Raw genomic sequence first — 22,268 nt, forward strand, 5'->3', positions numbered from 1 at the left:
CGTGTGCTGCTTCCAGTCACCATTTGTTTTGGATAATTTTGCCATCGGAGTGTGTTTTGTGATAGGTGCTCTGACACCTCTGAAGGCAAATTCCAAACTATTCTGGAAACTATTTTGTAAAAGAGAAACAGTCATGAGGAAGGATTACCAAGGGGAATTTTGGAAACTGGCCACCAAATTAGGCAACTTTTCTTCTCCAAGGACCTCTAACGTGTGCTGGCAGTTTCAATCTTTATGTGATCACGGCCCTTGCACTCTGACATTTTAAGAAGAAATTAAGCTATTCCAGAGAGCTGGGATCAGGGACAGCCACACTGGCCTCCTTGGAAAGCAAAAGTGCTCCCAGGAAGAGACAAGGGACTTGCCCCTTGCACACGCCAGTAGCGTCTCACGTGCAAGGTTGCAAAATGAATAGGAAAACATAACCTTGCTCTAAATTTAGGAGATGAAGGGGGAGGAGAGGGAAAGAAGATAAAGAGGAGGAGGAGGCAGAGGAGAGAACAGAAGAAGGATGTGTCTGACCGAGAATTCAAACCTTGGGGAGGGAGAGCTAAATGGGGATCTACAGCAAATGGACTCAGTGCATCCCCTGACGGGTAATCTGGAGAGAGATGGCTGGAGAGAGATGGCTGTGCTCAACCACACCCAACAGCCTCCAGCCGCAGGAAAGAAGCAGAGGCTTGAGAAACAAAGAGCTGAGTTCACATTCTGTCTCCACTTCTTTCCAGCTGAGCGATCTTAGGCTGGTTACTTAACCTCTGGGCCTCAGTTTCCTCATCTGTAAAATGAGGTTAACAAATACCCACTTTGCTGTGCCTTTTGCAGGATTCGAAACACGGTCTACAAAGATCCTTGCATGGTACAGCTCCCACAGAGGGTCCCCTGACCCAGGGCAAACCCTCGGCCTTACCTAAGACTGGTCAGGCTGGAAGGTACTTGGGGTGAACCACTGTATTCTTACAAATTTTAATTACAGCCAGAGGGTAAGACCACACCCCTGTGACTGAGGGTGGAACGTTCCCGAGGGCAACGAGTTTCACCACAGAAGTCCATTCCTGGTTGAGGTCAATCCTCCTCAAGATAATCAAGATGGTGGAGGTGGAGCCAGGGACCTTCTCTGTGGAGGTCGAGAAGTCTTTTCTTCAGGAGATATCTAACGGGTATTCTTCTCGGGGAGTAGGAAGATGGCCGATTGGCCACAGTGGCCACCTGGGAAGAAGTCAGGGGGAGGCCCCTCAGGGGCTAATGGTCTGTGGTAAGTTGGTCTCTATGTTGTGCCTTTCTTTTGTCAGCCCTGGCAAAAAAGCCAAGCTTTTCAAAGAGTCTCGGCCTGCTCTCCACTGTCCTTGTGGGAAAACGAGCCTAAGCTAGGGTGAGGGGTGCAGGTGAGAGTGAGGTCAGAGCAGCTCAATGCCCAGGCAGGCCAGGGGCAGCGTTCCAGCGCCTGAGCTGCAGGGGACAGCCACTGAGGCCTTGAGGACAGGCGAGCCTGCTCAGGCTGCGCCCAAAGGTGGCAGGGCATCTGATGAAGGCCTGACTTCACGCCGCTCAGCGGGGTGGGGACATTAAAAGGAAGTATAAAGGCCTTTGAATGGATACCTCCCAATGACTGCTAACGCGATTCTAGAATCAAGATATTAGTTCATTAACTTCTGGCAAAGATTAGATTTTTTTTTCATTCTACCCCTGGCTTTTGATGTGAGAGAATGCCCGCCCGGGCTGCAAGCATCTCGTAAGCATGAAAAAGTGCCCCATCAATGCCCCTGCTCGTTCCAGGAAATGGCCACAGAAATCCCTTCACCACAACAATGAGTGAACTTTCCTCTTCTAAAATGTTCCCAAACTGCTCATTTGTTCCTTTGCAGCCAACCAAGGGCAGCTGAACCCACCTGGAGACCAATGAGAAAGTCTTTCTGCTTCCAAGGTCGCCCCTTAGAAGGGGCCAGAGGCCCCCTCGGCCTGTCTCCTTTTCACTCTATAACACCCCCTCCCTCCTTTCTGGCACCCTTGAACCCCAGCTGAAATGAAAATAACGGCAGATGTGTTCCCTTGGTGCCTGTTTATGAAATAAACAGCCTTGGTTAATTTTGTCTCGAACTTAGTTTCGTCTTTGACAGATGGAGCCACACGCAAAAATGTGGCATTTACCAAACCAGAAATTGGGAAGAGAGACACTAGAGAAATAAAAGGTATCTGTTTTCTGTGGAGTTCTAGTGAGAAGGGAAATTAGAGGAAGAGGGAAAGGCGGAAGTAGATGGGTAAACTGAAAAAAATGAGGCCTGGAGCCCACGGAAGTTTCATGCCTCTAACTCCGTTTCCTCCGGCATTCTGCACCAGCCTTTATGAGAGTTGTGAGGGGCCTTAATGAGTGAGTAATCTGGAGAGGTAGAAAAAGAAGTGGTTAGAGTTAATGCAAACTTCAGGATCCAATATTATTGAAGTACCTATATATGCATTAGATTGGCACATCACATCACGTCTAGTCAAGTATTAAACATCTACCATGTTCAGGGTGCAGTAGTGACAACACTACTGATGGGAATTTAATTCAGTTAAAGAGGTTCTGGATCCCCTGAAAGTTCTTACCCACGAATCTGGATTTTGATTTGGGGATTTCCACTGATCCCTTTGGATAGCATGAAGCGTAGGATATGGATTCTAGAACGCTGCCTTTGCTGGTCACTGACTTTCGGGGGTTCGGGCAGCAAGGCTGGCCTCAGGTTTATGACCAGGTGAGCAGAGGCGGGGAGTGCAGCTCTGCAGTACTCGCCTTGGCCCGAACCCATCTCGTCTTATCCAGACTCTCACAGCCTTTCAGGATGCTTTAGTCTTCAGTGCCTCCTCCTGTGGGCTCAGCATGCCTCTCTTAGGTCAGCCAGAGGGTCAAGGAGAGCAGGACCCACCCAGACCAAAGCTCATTCCTGCTCTCCAGTCTCTCCCCTCTGCTCTAGCGCACGGGGCACCACTCTTCTTCCTTCCGCAGAGCCAAAGCCCCCTGCACCCCCACGTTCAGAGGGGCCACCGACGAGTCTTCCTTAAACAGCCCGACTGAACCCCAGCTCGGCCAAGCTGGGGCGCCCCAGATGCTCGTGATGTGAACTGAGCCTCTGACTCTCCGGCTAGAGGAGAGAAGGAGGTGAAATCCCCTATGGCTTCTGATCAACCTGTAGGTCTAGGGTCCAGGAGAAGGGGACGGGTGATCCCTGGGGGCTGCCAAACTGCTGCCTGCAGCGGCTGGGGAGGTGCGGGAGCAGAGCACCTGCTCCTCGGGGGGCTGAGCAACCCCTCGAACCTCGTGACCTCTGTCGAGAGAGCCTTTCCTGGTCCCACCACTTGGATGTACCCCCCTCTCTATTTCAACCGACCATACACAGCTCAGTGTCCCACGCAAGCAGCGCACATTCCTCTGCTGTAGGATTTTTGCGTTTTTGTCTGTGCAGTACAGTGGAGCAGAGAATCTGCTGCCCAGGCCGGGGCTTTGCTTAGAGCAAATGCTGAGCAGTATTGGTTCATTTCAATTAAATTCTGTTCCATTGAACTGGGCCCGTCTGTCACCAACTCTTCCTAGAATGTGAAGGGAGAGATCGAGCTCTTTCATTATTAGAGGCACATCCATCCCTCCCAACTCCGTGCAGCAGAAAACATCGGTGTCGACCGGCCCTCACCCCCTGCACCAGCCCCCTGGTTCTGGACCAGGCGAGGGGCACTTTCTCCAGTTCCTCCGTGTTCTTGGAAATGCTGCAGCCCCTGGCTGACTGCAGCCCTTCCAGCAAGGCGCCCCGCCCCCGCTGCCGTCTTCTGGCCTTTTGTCAGGAAGGTGAGAAAATCAGCAGAGACCCTCAAACTGGCAAGGACCTTTCTTTTCCTTCTTAGAATTATAATACCTAGTTTGGTGAAGCCGGAGGTTGCCTGCACTGCCTGTGGGAGTGTAGGTCATCAGTTGGAAGGCGATTTGGCCGAGCGTCAAACCCCTTAAAAATGCTCAGAGCCTTTAATCCTGTGGTTTTACTTAGAGCAAGTTTCCTGCCATGCAAGGAAAGAAAAAAAAAAAAAGAAGAAAGAAATTGTAAAAGGCAGGCAGCCAACCTCACTAGTAATAAAGAAAATGCAAATCAGAATACCAAGATAGCTTTAACCCATCAGAGGGTGAAAATGCAGGAGACCGAGATGGTGGTGAGGGTTTGGGGATCTGGGCACCTTTACACACTGTGCTTATTACAGACTGAATGTGAGCTGGCATTTCAGGAAAATTACCTGGTGTTATGTATTAAAATTTAAAATATATTTCCCTTCGGAAATATACTGGAACCAGTAATCCCAATTCTAATGATCTATCCTCTAGACATAAAAATATCAGCGTATACGGTACATATGGGTTTTCAATACAACATCATTAGTAGCCCCCAAAACTATAAACATGTGGGTCCATTTATGGGGACTGGCTGCATAAATAATGGTGCATCCATATTAGGAAGTATTATACAGTTGTTTAACAAAGAATTAGATTTATTTTGTCCTGGAAAATAGCTTGAGATATACGGTTACGTGAAAATAATTCCAGAGAAACATATATAGTAAAATCCCATTTTTATTAAAAAATAAACTCAGCATTCATTTATTCATTTATTATTTCAACAAATTTCATTAAGGCCTACCCAGCACTGTGCCAGGCCCTGGAGATAAATGGGAGCAAAACCCGATTTCTGCCTTCCTTTGTGCTGTTTAAGCACAGAACGTGTATGGAAAGGAAATATGCCTTAAGGAAACAAGGAAGGTGGGAGAAGAGAACATTCGTCTTTCTTTCATATTCCTGAATTGCTTGAGTTGTTTCAAGGAAACGTAACACTTTTATGGTTAAATAAAAGTATTCACACATGGACGAAAAAATTTTATCCTAATGAAATCATCAGAGAGGCACTCAGGGACTTAGGTTTAAGATGTTACTGCAAGTGTTTATGAGCATGGCTTTGGAGTCAGACAGACCCAAAGTGGTTTTGCCTCTGCGACCTATGAGTTGTGTCATTCCAAGAAAGTCGTTGACTTTTCCGTGTCACAGTTTCCTTTTCAACAGAATAGAAACGATAGTAGTACACAGCCTGAAAGGCGATTGTCAGGATTCAATGAGATGAAGGATGTAAGGCATTTAACAGAGGGTCTGGCATTTAGTAAATGCTGAATGAATGATAACTAGAAAAAATAATAAAGAAGTTCTAATGATGTTTAAAATTGCAAAAAAATTCAAACAACTTAAATGCCAAACAATTGTTATATAAATAACGCACATTCATATGAAAGAGTATTGTGAAACATTAAAAGCACCATTTTCAAGAATTCTTAGTGTCATGGGAAAAACACTCATAATATTATTTTGTAAATGAGCACAAACATATATATATTCACTGTACTCCTCATTTAGTTAAAACCAATTTATCCATCTATATGCCTAGGAAAAAGCCCTGAAAGGAAATGTCCAGATAATTATCAGGTTTTATGAAGCTTTTGGAACTTCCTCTTGTCTGTTTCCCAATTGATGAGCAAACTTTCGAACTAGCAGGAAATAAGGAGACCATCTAATACCCTGCTTTTCAAAGTGTGGTCTGTGGATTACCCAGAATCTCCAGACTTACCCCAGAACTACTAAATCAGAATCTGCTTTATAACAAGATTCCCAGGTGGGGAATCTTGTAGTTTGAAAAGCAAATGACATTTCTGTAATTTTTTTTTGTATTTAGATGGGAACCTGAGATTCTTAAGAGGTGAAATAACTTGTTCAAGATCACAGGTATTTTAGTGGCAGAGACAGGATGATAAACAGGTCTCTTGGCCCATGGTTTTCTCTTCATATTGATGCCTCTCTCTACATTACTGGGCTACTTGCCCTATTTGGTATACATTATGTGATAACCTCAAGTTTCTTCTATTCCAGTAGGCCTTAGATGCATGGTGCTTTATTTATTAGCTCTATGCTGCCCTATGACAAATCATTCTTGTGTTACGGCAATGGCTGAATTCAAGATCAGTTTCAAATTGCCAGCATCATTGAAAACTCTTTGGTCTAACTCCTCCTTAAATATCCATTGAAATTGGTCTTTTATTCCTTGTAAATGTGCTGTCACTAGATCCAAGTGAAATCATGGTCCAAAGAATACCAAAAGACTCAGAATTTCTGACCATGACTTAAAACAAGCATCTTCATCTGCTCTTCCCTTTGCTGTGTTCTGTGTTCCACCTGGCTCACTTTCACAAAGGTTTAATTATGGTCTTGGGTTGCGATCACAGATTTATTAAATGTTTAAGTGTATGTCCCTTCAATGATAGTTTCTCAGTACTAAGGTGCATCCAGAAGGAGAGTAGTTGGCCAAGCATGGGTATAATTTGGAAGAGTTTGACACTAGCCATTTCATCTTTGACAGGGTTAATCACAGCTCTTCTTTCTCAAGCCCCTGGACTTGCTGGACTGTGCCTGCCGAGGTCAGTTGGGATGTTCCAAATTAATTTTAAAGACATATGTCTGCTTAGAGTTCACTGAGTTACTAGCTCATAATATTTTAAAAAATGACTTATTTGACTTCCCCTCCAATTATGAACCAAAAAATAAATTATCTTGAAATGACTAGAAAATAATAAACCATTGTATTAGAAAAATAAGATCAAGAGACTGCTGCATTTGTAGGCTGCGGCAAATTCTGAGAGAGAATCTGCCTTTTTGAAGACAACGTGTAGGACATATTGGGGAATTGCTGAGTATTGAGTTAATCCTATTCAATAAAGACTTAATTGGTATTTCTTAAAAGGCATCATTATAGATGTGTGGCTCCCTGAAGGTATGTAGAGTGTAAGCCTAACTCAACCTCTGTAGTATCAGGCACACACACAAGGAGACAGAGGAAGTTTCTCTATTCTCTGTTGACTATTTCGTTTTGTTTTATTTATTTATCTTTCCCTACCCCTTTGTTGTATGTATTTGCTGTGTCTGTTTATCTTCCTTGTTTCTTTTAGGAGGCACTGGGAACCAAACCTGGGTCTCCCAATATGGGAGGGAGGCACCTAATTGCTTGAGGCACCTCCGTTCTCTTTTTTGTTGTGTCTCTTTTTCTTTTTGTGTCTTTTGTTACAGCATCCTGTTGCATCAGCTTGCCAAGCCTGCCCTCTGTCTTCTTTAGGAGGCATCGGGAGCTGAACCAGGGACCTCCCATGTGGTAGGCAGGAGCTCAATGCCTTGAGCCACATCTACTCCCCCATACTGACTCTTCAATTCACGGTTTTAGTCCCTTAGGAGCCTGGCTGTACTCACTGGTCTGGACTTCTGTAAGACACTCTGTCTCTTTCTAAGTTTTCTTTGCCTAAACGAGTTTGAATTGCTTTTTGTGTTTGTAAATTGCAACCAAGTAATCCCAAACAAAGACTGTTGGCCAAAAGTGAGGTTGAGAGAAAGTTATTCTTTTCCACCAAAACTAAGCCAAAAGAGAGATAACATAGCTATCTTCCTGGAAGATGTGATAGTCTACTTTTTTTTCCTGTGCAAGAAGAGATATAGATTTTGTGATTTATTAGTAGCAGGATTTTTATCACTATTGGATATTTCTCTAAGCTGTTTGTCTCTTTTCAATACATGTCTTCCTAAGAGATTGAAAGAAGTTCAAAATGTTTCATTCAGTGAAAACCATCATTCTTGGTCTGCTGGCTAGAGGAGAGAATGCATATGGAACTTTCAGATCCACAGACTTTTGGCTCCAGGACTGACCAGGGCTGAGGCAGAGAGACGACTCTGGCCTGGGGCTGGCCTATGATAAAGTGCACTGTGATTTAGTCATCAGTATTATTAGACACCAGTGGAAGAGGTGCTTCCACAGGTAAGGTCTACACCAGGGCAAAAGTGATGGGCAGAGGACCATGGGCAGAATCGGGGCTCCCAGCCCGGTGTCATGGAAAGAGTGTGAACTCTGGACTCAAAGATGGCTGGTGTGAGTTCTGCCACACCCTAGTTGTGTGACCTTGGAAGCTGGAACTTAATTTTCTCTTCTGTAGACTGAACACAATAGGTAAGGTTCTTGGAAGGGTTGAATGAAAGGATGTATGTAATGTCTGACATCATACCTGGCACATGGTGAGCACTCAACAATATTAAATCCATCCATCTCTCCCTCCTCCCCTGAGCCCCCTGCTCATCCTCCCACCACTATTTAAGAACCAGTTCCCTTCGGTTCCCATCTTTCCTAAGGTTGAAGCTGCTGGGCTGTCCTCCTGTTGCTATGGAGCAAGGTACAGAGAGAAGCCCACAAGAGCCCATGGTGCCCCAGCCAGAGAGCGATCAACAGCGTTCTGGAGGGATGGGGTGGAGAGAGGGCAAGGGCTGCATGTGTAACAAAAATAATTGTGCATATTGCTGAAATTAAAAGCTGCCAGGCAAAACAGTTTTAGAACCAACCGCTGAGCTCTTTTATGACTACAAAGAAGAACTCTGCCAAATAATTAAAATGTGGGGTTGTTTGGAGACACAGCCATAGATAATGGCATGTGGTTGATCCCTGAGCTGTTTGTTCATTAGCTAATGGTTGTTCCCTAGGCAGTTTCTAAGCTAACAGCTACAGCTACTTATAATTTGATGCAGATTAAATATCGCCAGTTGTTGGAATTGTATCAATATATTATAAAGGATTGGTCGGTCCTCTCCCTGAAGAGCTTACAAGCTAGAATGATGCATACATGTGAGGGATAATAAAGGAAAGCAATTTTTAAAAAATTAAGCCATGGATAGAATTGCTGATTAATATTAAACATCTATGAAGGTCTTAGTGCCACTGGTCTCTGTGTAGAACAGATGAAGAACATTCTCTCTATCTCTCTCTTGCTCTCCCTCTCTCTCTAATTTCAAGAACCTCCATTCTGAAAAGAATAATAGCCTTCTGGAAGTGCTAACGCTGGCTAGGCTTGTCTAGGTAGGAGGGTGGACTACATTAGGAGCCCTTCACCACCCTCACATGTCCTGCTGGATTGAATCATTCCTTAAAAATACAGTTGTTTTGTTGACTAGTTGATTCATTCATTAATTCATACAATGAACAGTTTTGTATACCTATTATGTGCCAGGCACTGGGAATATGAAGAAAAAGAAGCCATGAGGCTTCTTGCCCACAGTAGCTCTCAGGTTAGTGGGGAAGACAAATACAGAGACAGATAAATTGCAGTAAAATCTTGAGTTATAACAGAAGTGGACTAGACTCTGAGGCAATGCATTAGACACAGCTGTTACCTCTGCTTAGAGGAACTGGAAGATTTCCAAAAGGTGACATGAGAGCTGACCATCTCATCTTATATATCTAGGAGTTAATTTATATATATTTATAAAAATTATATAAATATATTGTGTTACATTATATAATACATGTATTAATATATGTGAGCAATAGGGTTTGGGGGAAATGAAAACAAAACCTTAAGGATACTACAATTGGGGTTCAGACACAGATAGGCTGAGAGACCACATGTATGTGGGAGTGGATTCTCCCAGAAGCTAGTTATGGAAAGTAGTAATAGGATCCTGCAGAGAGGCATCACCAGAAGAAAGGGGGCCAGGCAAGATCAGCCAGACTCTGGGACAATCTCTGAGATCAGAGGGGAATCATGTTTCCAGGTGGCTGCATGGAAATGTGTTCCAGTCTGACTATTTGAGAGACATAGGGCCCGCTGGGGAGAAAAAAGAGACACCTATGTGTGAACACCTCTGTTGGCCACTCATTCTTTCCCTCTTTGCTCTAAGCAAAGGAGATTTCTGGAACAAAGGACACATGGAGGCTAAACTGGCGTCAGTGGGCCCCTTCCTCAATACCTGAGATGGAGCAGGCTTGGAATCAGGAAGAAAGTGGTTTCTGTGGTGGGGGATATGAACTGATTGCACATGGAGCTGGGTGCTGGATGAGAACCAGTCCTGGGGCAAAAAAGGCGGTGGACCAGGCAGGAACAGGGGGTGGGGGTGGGGCAGGAGGCGAGGACAGGGGAGATAGAGAGGCAGGGCCGTGTCGTGGTTTAAACCAGCACTTCTGAGTCTGACAGCCTGGACTTGAGTTCTAGCTCTACCACTTACCTCGGGCCAGTTACTTGACTTGTCTCTGCTTCTGTTCTTGCATCTCTAAAACAGGGATGACCTCAGTACTTACGGTATTTTGTAAGGATGAAATGATTCTAGGCCAGTATTATTAAATGTTTTCAGGGAAAAATACAACTCCCTTTTCACACCGTTTCTCAGAAGTTTTTATAATGGAAAATTTCACATATACAAATGTTTTGGATGTTTCTTGGGTCTCCTTTAGCTTTGAATGGAGGCTGTGCTGTACTGCCCAGATCTTGCATTAGAGCTGAGGGTCAACCCTCCAGGGCAGCCCCGTCCACGGCTGGTTGGCATCGGGGTGTGGGGTGGCGGGGGAGTAATAGCCCAGACTCTCCTCTCCCAACTCTGAAGGGCCATCCCAGGTCCAGACTCCCAGCATCAGCTCAGCTGAGGCCTTGGAACTGCACCACACACCGGATTCTCATCATTTTAAAAGCTAGCTGCAAAAAGAGCATGAACTTTACCCCTGGCTACTTGGGTGTGTATTTCCTAAGAATAAGGACTTTCTCCTACAAACTCACACCACCATTATCATACCTCAGAAAAGAAACCATAATTCTGCAATATCAATGTAGTAGTTTGATATGGTTATTAATTCCAAATTAGATATTGGATTATGTGCGTAATTTGGTCTGTACCTGGGCATGATTAAGTTATGATTAAGGTTTTGATTGGGCCACGTCATTAGGGCGTTGAGTCCCCACCCCTTGGTTGAGGGTTTTTGATGTTGGAGTTTGATCTGAAGCCTTAAGTTAGAGCCCCAGGAAGTAAGCTCACAGAGGAAAGAGAAGCAAGACCCTGGAAGGGAGGAACCCAGGAAGCCTGAACCCTCGCAGGTGCTGGGAGCCATCTTGCTCCAACACGTGAAAATAGACTTTGGTGAAGGAAGTAAGTTATGCTTTACAGCCTAGTATCTGTAAGCTCCTACCCCAAATAAATACCCTTTATAAAAACCAACCAATTTCTGGTATTTTACATTAGCACTCCTTTGGGCTGACTAATACAATCATCTAATACCTAGTCATATTCAAATCCCCCCAGTTGTCCAAATATGTGCTTCATAAATGTTTATTTTTGGACCAAGATTCAATCAAGGTTCATAACTGGTGTATGGCTGATTTATGTGGTTAGTCTCTTTTTAATGTTGAATTTTAAAAAAAATTACATTGATTTAATGAAGAGTCCAGTCTGTTTTCTTATAGAATGTCCCCCACTCTGGATTTGTCTGATTGCTTATTATGCGTCATTTAACGTTTTCTTTTATCGCCTATACTTCCTGTACACTGAAGCTCCATCTAGAGGCTTAATTAGATTCAGGGCAAACATTTTTGACAAGTTCTCTGCCTAGGTGCTGCTGTGTATTTTGTGTTGCATCACATCGGTAGACCCATCACCATAGCAAGTTGTCCCACTACAGATGATGACCGGCTTCACCACCAGGTCCTTCACTGCGAAGGTCTCTTTTCCTTTTTGTGATGAGCAGCAAAAATGGGGGCTGATACTTTGGCCCTGCAAATATTCTGCTTCCTAGCAACCTTCTACTCCATGAGTTTGGTGTTCTTTCCCTGAAACAGTCATTATCTTGAGGGTTGCAAAATAGCAAAAGAGCAATTTCCCAATTCCATCATTCCTTCTACTTTCATTAGTGGCTGTTTGGCAAAGGAGGACTTTCTTTCCCACCACACGGCCCTTCTCTCTCTTTCCCTTTGTTTTGACTATCACTATGTTCACATGGATTTCTTCCATTTGATTTGATTTGGCCAATGTGGGCCCCTTCAGGCTGGTTTCTGGACCTTTTCGGCAGGAGCCTCTTCGTCTCGGAGCTCTGTTTTGCTTTCTGGCACAAGATGCCATAGGCTCACCATGTACTTTCATATTCTCGGCCTTGAATATTTTATTTTTTAAAATGAGTCCTAATTCCTTTTGATGGGGTGAGAGGTTCAGAATCCAAGATCGGTGGATGAGGTATGCTCATTGCTACTGGCAGGAAAGGCCTTTTAAAAACTGAAATCTTACACAGCTGTCCCCAAAATAAAACCCAAGTGCAGCACTTGAGTTGGAGTTGGGAGTTCAGAGCCCAGCTACCAAGGAAGGCGAGGGAGCCCTGGGCCCAGGAGAGACAACGAACAGCTTCTGATTCTTAAACTGCACCTTTTTTGCCCAGGAATGACATCAGTGTTCAATAAAATGAGGGTTCCATTATTGCGCTCCAGGGATCAGAGAAAATTTGCTTTCATCTTAAATAGAATGCGTTTATTGTTATCAAATTGATGAACGCCAACTTGAACAGAAGAGAGATTTCAATTAAGATGCTTCTAAATCGGGAAAATTCTTCTGAATTTGGAGACATTGAAGACATCAACTGAATTATTGAATTTTCCCTTTGTTTTGATATTTTTTTCTGCTGAGGTAGGTATTGGTGTTTAGATCATCTACACGGGAAAAGGTTTGGTATTGCTCCCAACACACAAATTACTTTTTCATCAAGATGCAAAAGAGACTATATTGTAACAGTGAGAGGAATGTCGTTCAAGTCCTAATAATTGGGTCTCCTTAACTATGAGAAATTATACCCTGTTCTCTTGTGACAAGAAGCAGGGCACCAGGACTCCCATTATTGTTTTACTTAGAAGGATTGAGGCAGATAAATGGACACTTGATTAGAGACAATTAAGCTGAGAGGCTATTATGGAGAAAGAAAGACCGCAGAGTACAGAGAACATAGTAATGGCTCCCTTTGTGCCATTCAAATCCTTTGCAGTGACATTCCAGGAGGTGCCAGAGTCATCTGCAGGGAGAGCTTGTCACCATTTTCAAGGCTTGAAGTATGTGGGCTTCGGGATATACTCAGGTACGGTGACTTCTATTCTCTATTAAAAAAAATAAGCTGCTAATCACCATAACATAGGCAAAATTGCCCTTTTAGGGTAGTATGGTCTAGTCTTGATGCCCACAACACAGAGATGTTAAAATATAAAGGATAAAACAAGATGTGGGGGCAGCATGGCCTAGAAAGAGCACTAGAACGGGAGTCAGAAGATCTAGTTCTTAACTGTAACTCTGAAAAAAAAAATGGCTGTGTGGCCTTGGACAGTTACTTTAGCTTTCTAGATTTCCCTATCTTAGGCTGTGGAATGGAAGCCTGGGCTAGCACTGAAGTCCCTCCTGGTGCTGACGTTCTCTAAAGCCGTGATGAGTGGGCTTGGCAGTCTCTACAAAGCCATGCCCACGGCTGGCATTTAGTAAATATTTCAAGACTGCTTATTGGAGGGGTGGCTGGAGTCTCAAATGAGGGGAACAGGAAGTTGAAAGGTCTGAGCCAAAGAGCACAAGAAAATACACCTGTCATGGAACAAGTTGGGTTTACTACCTGTTTCAGGAAGGAAGAACGCATGCCACGGAGACCACAGGCACTTCAGTAAAAAGTTGTCAGAAACGTTTTATTATAGGCTTGGGCTTGTGTTCGGTGACTTGCGGGGGTGGGGGCGGTTAAGGACATGGGGCTTTGCTCTCCATTGGGTGCCATCAAGAAGCGGATATGCCCCAAATCGTCAAGATTGAGAAATGAACAAACATAAGGGAGGAAAGCAACTGTGGACTAAAGTAGATTTATTATTCTAGCAATGGAAGAATTGTAACACTGATATAAAGGCAGTGGCCACCAGAGGTTCTGAGGGAGGGAGAGGGAAGAATAGGTGTGCTATGGGGGCATTTTGGGGACATTGGAATTGCTTTGCATGACATTGCAATGATGGATGCAGGCCATTATATATTTTGTCGTGACCTACAAAACTGTGAGAGAGAGAGTGTAAACCATAATGTGAACTATAGACCGTGGTTAGTAGCAGCGCTTCAGTGTGTTCATCAATTGCAACAAATGTACCACACTAGTGAAAGGTGTTGGTATTGGGGGAAAGTGTGGCAGGGGGACGGGGTGGGGTGTATGGAAATCTTCTATATTTTCAATGTAACATTCTATATAATCTAAAGTTTCCTTAAAAATTAAAAAATAAAAAAACAAAGTGGATGTAATTGAGTGGGACTCTGAATAGATCTTGTCTAGAAGGAAGAAGACTGGCCCAGGCCATAGCTTTACTCGGTTAAGCAGCAGCCCTCCCTCCTATCAGCCGGAGGGGGGCAGTTTGGTTACTTTTGTGGCTGAACAGCGTGATCTGTTGTCGGACAGGCTCATGGCACGATCTTGTCTTTGCCTCGCTCTCACACCAGGGCACAGAGTGGCCTTACCCAGTGTAGACGTTCTGGAAACCGCTCAGGTCCAGCAAGAACACCAAGGCCTGGCTGACGGTACCAGTCGGCTCTGGATGTCAGGGACGGGGTGCCCTTCCCCGCCTGGCAGCGCGGGCTGCCAACCACCAGAGTGGCACCTGGAGCACCCGCCGGTTCACCTTCTGCGGCAGCAGTCGTGGCTCCACAGCCTCACATTTTGGACAGGAAAGGAAGGTGGCTGCCAGTGGCTGCTTCAGCCTTCCCTTTCTTTCTCCTAGGGGATGAACGCACCCCATCTCCCAGATTTACGTGTCCTCAGTTCCAGTAAGCACCCACCAGGGTTTCTAAAAAGCCCGACTCTGAATTCCTAGGAAGAGACCATGATTAGCCTTTTCGGTCAAGTGACCACACCTGCTCGATAAACTTGAGGCCTGAAGGCTTGTGCAAGTCAAGACTGGCCCCCCAGGCCCACTCTGTAAAGGGGTAATTCTCAGAGAAGGTCAAATGCTGGACACTGCCTGACACGGGGGCAGTTTCACCCAGCGTCCAGGTGCAGGACCTCAACAATAGGAAAGAGTCATAATGTGCTGCTCTTACGGCCCACGTAACAGAATCTACGCTCTGCCATGATGGTTTGTTTTTTTTTAAGGAACTGTTTTTTAAAAAATCCAAACTCCTTTGCATGCCTTTTGTTTATGTATTGATTTATTCCCCTTCATCCCCCAGATGGTTTTCCTAGCTGCCTGCTCATTGTTTGCTCGCCTTCTCCAGGAGGCACTGGGAATCAAACCTGGCACCTCCCACATGGGAACAAGGGCCCAATGGCCTGAGCCACTGGCTGTGACGTCCACTGGCTTGTGGCATCTCCTCGTTGCGGGGTGGGAGGTGGGGGGGTGGCATCTAGCTCATCACGGCATCTGCACGTTTTCTTCAGCAGGCACCTGGACCTGAACCGGGATCTCCCTTGTGGTAGAGCCACATCGCTTCCCTCCATAATCATTTTTATCTCTCCAAACCTCCTGTGAAATGGGCCTGATTTATTCCCACTTAAAGATGAGGATGGTGAGGTTGGGAGGAATAAAGTGATTTTCTGAAGCCTCTACAGCCTGGCAGTCTAGAACTGAGGTTTGAACCCAGCCTCTTGATTCCCAGGGCAGCTCCTTTTGCATTATGAGAGTAAAACTGCTTTTCCCTGACCCTGGGGCACATGGCTGAGAGATCAAGGGGGAAAGTGCTCAATAATCCTAGCTAGGAAAGGGCTGCTGCAGGTTTCCACCTTAGGTATCTGATTCTAAGCCCAGGATAGAAGGAATGAAAGGCTTCCAGATTAGGGCATATGGGGAAGGAAATCTTACAGAGAACGTCATTGCCTTTTCTCGAAAAGGGCAGGGAAGTGGGAGAAAAGGAAAAAAGGAAATATAAAATTTAGTGAAGCTTTCCCAATACATGGAGCGGTTTGAAAGGACAGAGAAACCATCAGTGAACTGGCTCGGAATCCTGGGGGCATAGGGACAGGAATGGCGAGGAAGAAAGCTGTGGTGGTGGGGTCTGGGTATCCTGCCAACACCGGGCACCCTTCTCTGCCCCCCTCCACCTTACGACGCGGAGATTAAAGTGCCTTATCTGGGGGACGGGGAGAGTAATGGCAGTGTGGCTGACTGTCCCCTCCAGCCCTCCCACTCTGTGATCGATGATTTTAATAAACTCCACGTTGGCAGGAGACCCTAGGAAACTGTCTCTGGAACTTTCCAGTTCCCAATGGAGGCAGCAATTTTGCATTCAGCTCCTTTAGCTTTGGTTCTTATATAAGTGGGCTCTTCATGGGGAAAATGCCCCAGGAACTGAGCGAGTCCTGCAGGGCCTGGCACCGCAGCCATTAGCCTGATGGATGTCTCGGCTGCTCACACACAGAGGAGCCCCGTTGTCATCCTGTAACCCTTCAGGCCGAGGCCAGCTTCAACTGCCGGGTCCCGTGGAGGATTTTTGAACTGCTCCAAGTGGGTTTTCAGCGGAGGGACGAACCAGGTAGGTGATCTCTCGGCTTAAAGCAGGTGGAATTCCACAGAGTTTCCAAGCACTTGGGGAAGTCGGGTACAACAAGGCAGGTACCTCAGGAAAGATAAAAGACACATTTAAGGGTGTTCAGGGCATCGTTTTGTTTTCTCTTCATGGTTCCATAAAAAAGTGGCAGTTTGTTAGTTTTTTGACTGCTCATGCTGGGAGCTGGAGATGACACTAAGGAATTACTGAATTAATCAGTGCAGTCCGGCCTTTATGTCAGGGCACAGATGTTACTCGGCTGTGCAAGGAGGAGAGCCTGGTGATAAATATTCAACCTCAGATAAGACGACCCCACAGGGAAGTGGATGTGACTCAACTGATGGAGCATCCATCTACTATATGGAGGGTCCAGGGTTCAGTACCCAGGGCCTCCTGGTCCGTGTGGAGCTGGCCCATGCGCAGTGCTGATGCGCACAAGGAGTGCTGTGCCACGCAGGGGTGCCCCCGCATAGGGGAGCCCCACGCACAAGGAGTGCGCCCCGTAAGGAGAGCCGCCCCGCCTGAAAAAAGTGCAGCCCGCCCAGGAGTGACGCCGCACTCATGGAGAGCTGACGTAGCAAGATGACGCAACAAAAAAAAAGAGACACAGTTTCCCAGTGCAGCCACATAGTGCAAGTGGACGCAGAGGAACACACAGCTAATGGACACAGAGAGCAGACAATGGGGGGATGGGGAGAGAAATAAATAAAAATTAAATTAAAAATTAAAAAAAAAAAAAAAAGACCTAACAGCCTCCTTTGATGTTTGAAAGGGCCAGGGGAGGGTTCCCTGCCTCCCCCCCTCCAAGGGTCTCAGGGGAGACGGTCTTGAGAGTTTGTGGCCCGGGTCTGTACCCAGCACATGTTTAATAAATGAACAGAGACTCCGCCAAGCGCTGCCCCTTCCCCACCCGCTGGCGTCCTCGGGCAGAATGTTGACCTATGCCGTTGTCTCTGGCCCATCTGGCGGCGGCCCCCTCCCCGTGGGATCGCCCTGCCCAGCTCGTGCCCTCTTGCTCCAGCTGCTGCATGCTCACATCTGCAGCCACGACACAGATGCCCTCTCCCACTCTCTCTCCCCCACTGCCCTCCCTGCCCCTCGTCCCCAGCTACAGTCATTCTCCGTAGGGCCACTCGCACCCCACAAAGCCTTAGAGGGGCGCCTTGGAGAGCCCACGCTGGACGCGCCATGCCGTTTAGATGCCCGGTGCCTTCGCCTTGCTCTGCTGACCTAGAGTTAGGCTCCTGGGTGCTTTGTCCTGCAGACCCGGATTCTCTTTCCCTCTTCTGCTGTGACTTCGTGCTTTGCAGAGCACTCAGCTGGCCCTCTCCTATGCCACGAGTCCAAGGGCGTGATCCACATGGTGGAGGTCAAGGGCGGGTTTTCCCTGGTGTGAGACAAGCCCGTGCCCCCACACTACTGCCTAACCTCCTCACTTCCAGGCCGTGGCTCACCTGGGACCCGAGGCAGTGACGGGCATTTTAATCCTTCAACCCCCCCCACCGGGGCATCTGCCCACCCTCTCAACCTGGCTCTTTACCAAACCAACCTGACAAATTTGCTCCTCTCCCCGACTCCTTGCCTCCAACCTTTGGTTCTAATGCCACCCCTGACTGACCCAGACTTAGGCCAGGGCTCAGGCCCTCCGAGGAGGCGTATTTATTTCTGGAATCCTTTTCCACAGCTCTCAGAAGAGGTGCTTCCTAAATAGAGCTGCAGTTTTTCCTCAAAGGAATTTGAAATGAGGCGTCTTTGTTCTCCCGTCTCATTTCTTGCCTCATGATTGTAATGGCAGCGATGGAGGTTGTGTTTCTCCATCCCAAGTTGGCTATAGAAACAACATTTGCCTCATTAATTTTTCTTTTAGCACATAAAAGAAAACATATCTGTTTCCACCAGTGTTGCATGTTTTACGTTTCTGCAGACTTACAATGAGCAGATGTTCTACAGCCTATAAATAACAAACGCAGAGGCAGGAGATATGTTTGCCCTTATTCCCCCACCGCTGCTAGAAAACTCATCCTGAGATCTTGAAAAGAAGGGGGCTCAAAGCGCAAAAAACCTTCTTGCCTGCTTCTCTCCAGTGGCCCTGATGACGATTCAGCTTCTGCAGATTGAGGGGTACAGAGTGACGGGGATGGAGGGTGGGGTCGGAAGGCAGCAGAGAGAGGGCGCTGCGGTTAAGCTTCCAGTCACTTCCATGCCCCGCTATGAAGGCGGCAAAGAAGCGCTCTCCCTTAGACCAGGAGTTCTTAATCTTTTCTGTTCCATAGACCCCTTTGCCAGTCAGGTGAAAACTGTGGCCCCCTTCTCAGGATGTAGTGGCAGATAGTTTTATGACACTCAACTAGCGTTGGGTCTAACAATGACCGTAATTTCAAAGTATGGATGAGCATAAGCGATTTTCAAGATATGCAACAACTGTAAAGTGATATGAAATGAATACTACTATAATTTGTCACATACATTCATAAGTGAAGGAAACATTAGATTTCAGTTAGAGGTCAGAGAAAATAAAGAGAATAAGTTGAACATTTTCAATTCAACCTCACGGACCCCTGGTTAAGAACCTCTGTCCTGGAGCCGTAGGAGCCCAAACTGACTTTCCATGCCCCGAGCTCTTCAAAGGTGGTCAGGCACCCACCATACCAGCTGAGTGCTGGATTTGTGAGACGGAGGGAGGGCAAAAATTATTTACTTGTCAGCCTAAGGGTATCTGAGGGTACGGTCTACTCTCAGCCAGGCCAATTACCCATCTTGTCAGTGTCGCTTGAAGCTTTCTATCATTCTAACCTAGCGATCCCTGGGTGGCGCTGAATGGCATCCACCCCCAAATTCATGTCCATCTGGGATCAGAGCGTGACCTTATTTGCAAATAGGGCCTTTGCAGATGTAGTTTGTGAAGGGTTGAGATGAAATCATACTGGATTAGGGGGGCCCTAAACCCAATACCTTGTGTCCCTATAAGAAGAGGAGAGGAGAGACTCACAGAGAAGAAGGACATGTGAAAGCAGAGGGGAAGTTGGCGTGCCAGGGGTGGCCAGCCTGGCAGAGGGCAGGAAGGGCCCTGCCCTAGCGCCTGCGGAGAGAGCGCCGCCCTGCTGGAACCTTGAGCTCACACTTCCGGCCTCCGGACAGTGAGAGAAGAAACTTGTGTTGTTTTAAGCCACGCTGGTGGGGATTTGTTATGGAAGCCCTAGGAACATAATACAACCCCTAAACCCAACACCTAAGGCTCTACCCCAAAACGTGGGGGTCCCTCTTCTTTCTTTGATGAATTTCTTGTCACTGTCTATATTCTAGGTAGATATTTTCCTCCCTTTAGTTAGAACCCACCAGCATTTATCATTTGTTTGAAATGTGACCACCGTGCAATATGGAGCCTGAGGTCCATTTCAGCAGAGATGGCCCACAGATGGCGCAGGGACCCGCGGGGCAGGGAAGGGCTGAAGTCCACAGCTCCTTGGGGCAGCGGCCCCGGCCACCGCACTCGGGGCTCGCTCACGCAGGAAGGCTGTGACAAATAGTTAGTGAGCTGATAATTGGGGAAGGGCTGACGGAGAACAGAGGCAGTAAATCCACTCGAAGTCACATAAGAAATATTTTTCTTGGTTGAAAGAATTTATGAGCACTGGTGGAGGTGGGGGAGTAGAGGAGACGAGGAGTAAAGGATTGAGCTCATGATTTGTTATGATACTTATTTTCAGGACTTGAACTTACTCCAGGGTGTTTTCTGCCCACTCCAGCATTTTTAAATCTCTCTCTCTCTCTCCTCAGTTCTGTCCTTGGCCTCTGACAATAAAATACAATTTCACAAATTCTCCAGCCCTGGTTATATTTCAAGGTTTGATTAATTTTTAAAAATTTTCATTATTCTCTTTTTGAGTCATCACCACAAAGATTATCCAATGTGACATTTTCCTTCACAATGCAAGATGTCTCTAATTGCCCAGAAATCCAGGAAGGTCAGCCGGTGGCCACAGGAGAGACTGACTGACACCCAACCCTGCGCAGAAGGCCAGGTGGTCTCCCCTGTGCTAACACGATGCTCAGCCGCTGAGCTGCTAGAGTCTAGCTTGCACACCACAGATTGGGGAGAACTGGTTTAGTCTCATGTGGCATGGATCAATGGCTAGCCATGATGATCTAGAAAAAGTCGGGGTTAGTCATCACGCCGGATGCCCTGAAAAATCTTCATGTTGTCTGCTAAGTATTGACCTTGGCCAGAACTGGTCTGAATAGCCCAGTGTTTCCAAGTGTGTGCAAAAGACCTCATATTCCACAAGATGTCGTGAAACGAGGATTTCTGTGGTTCCAGGAGGGTAGGAAATGCTGCCTAGGAGAACCCTCCTGGGAGGCTCGCCCGTGGGAGAGCAATCCAAAGGCTCTGAGATGTTCGGCAGCAAGGAAATAGGTCCAATTTTATTTAATCCAGGCATTTCCCAACCAATGTGACCACTAACCCTTTCATTAACCATCCCCTGCTATTCCTCAACTAGCAGGTCTGCTTGTTGTTAGGCCTGCACCTAATGCTAGGTGGTTCTGTGGACAAGTTGCCATGTCTCAAACATGGGTACCTTTGCTCACAGGATGCCATATCGTCATTATATAACTGTTCATATCGCCCCCTAAAGCTTCTTGTGGGCAGAGGTCATGCCTTATTCCTCCTTGTTTTCTGTGTCTAGCCTAGTACCTGACTCAAAATATGCAATAGTTAAGTGCATAAATAAGAATGAATGAGCAAGCAATAGAGCCTGCTTCCCCAGGGTTTTTCCTTCTTCCGGAAGTAGGGATCACATCACTCACCTGGGGTTTTATCATCTTTCCACGGTCTCTGCAAACCTTTCCTCTCTTTCAGGGCTGTGGAAGCATTTATGGCATTGGCCTGCATAAAAAGCTTCACCTCATGGTTTACATTAGGGTTCATTGTATTGTTAAGTTCTACATGATTTTTAAAAATCATTGTATTCTAGTAACATATATACAACCTAAACATTTACCTTTTCACCACATTCAAATATATAATTCACTGCTGTTAATATGTCACAATGTTGTGCTATTATTGCCACCATTGCCAAAACTTTTCCATCACTCCAAATAGAAGCTCTGTTCAATTTAAGCATTATCTCCCCATTCCCTACCCCCAACCCCTGGTCCCCTATGTTCTAGTTTCTGCCTCTATGAATTTGCTTATTCCAATTATTTCACGTCATTGCGATCACACAATGTTTATCCTTTTGTGTCTGACTTGTTTCCCTCAACATGAAGTCTTGGTTCATCCATGTTGTTACATGTGTCAGACCTTCATTCCTTTTTATGGCTGAATAATATTCCATTGTGTGTCTGTACCACATTTTGTTTATCCATTCATTGATTGATGGACACTGGGTTGATCCATGTTTTGGCAATTGTGAATAATGCCTCTATGAAGATCAGTGTGCAAATATCTGTTCAAGTCCCTGCTTTCAATACTTTTGGGTATTTACCTAGAATACCTAGACATGGTTTTGTTGGATCATATGGTAATTCTATACTTAACTTTACAAAGAACTGCTAAGCTGTCTTCCATAGTGGCTGCATCATTTTACATTCCCACTAACAATAAATGAGGGTATCTATTTGCCACATCCTCTACAACCCTTGTAATTTCCCATCTTTTAAATAGTAACCATTCTAGTGGGTATGAAATGTTATCTCATTTTGGTTTTGATTTGCATTTCCCTAATGGCTAATGGTGTTGAGCATCTTTTCATACGCTAATTGGCCATTTGTGTATCTTCTTTGAAGAAGTTTCTATGCAAGTCTTTTACCCATTTTTAAATTGGATTGTTTGTCTTTTTGTTGCTGAATTGTAGGACATTTTTATATATTCTGGATATTAAACTCTTATCAG

The sequence above is a fragment of the Dasypus novemcinctus genome, chromosome 27 (genome assembly GCF_030445035.2).
Source record: "Dasypus novemcinctus isolate mDasNov1 chromosome 27, mDasNov1.1.hap2, whole genome shotgun sequence".
Lineage (NCBI taxonomy): Eukaryota > Metazoa > Chordata > Mammalia > Cingulata > Dasypodidae > Dasypus > Dasypus novemcinctus.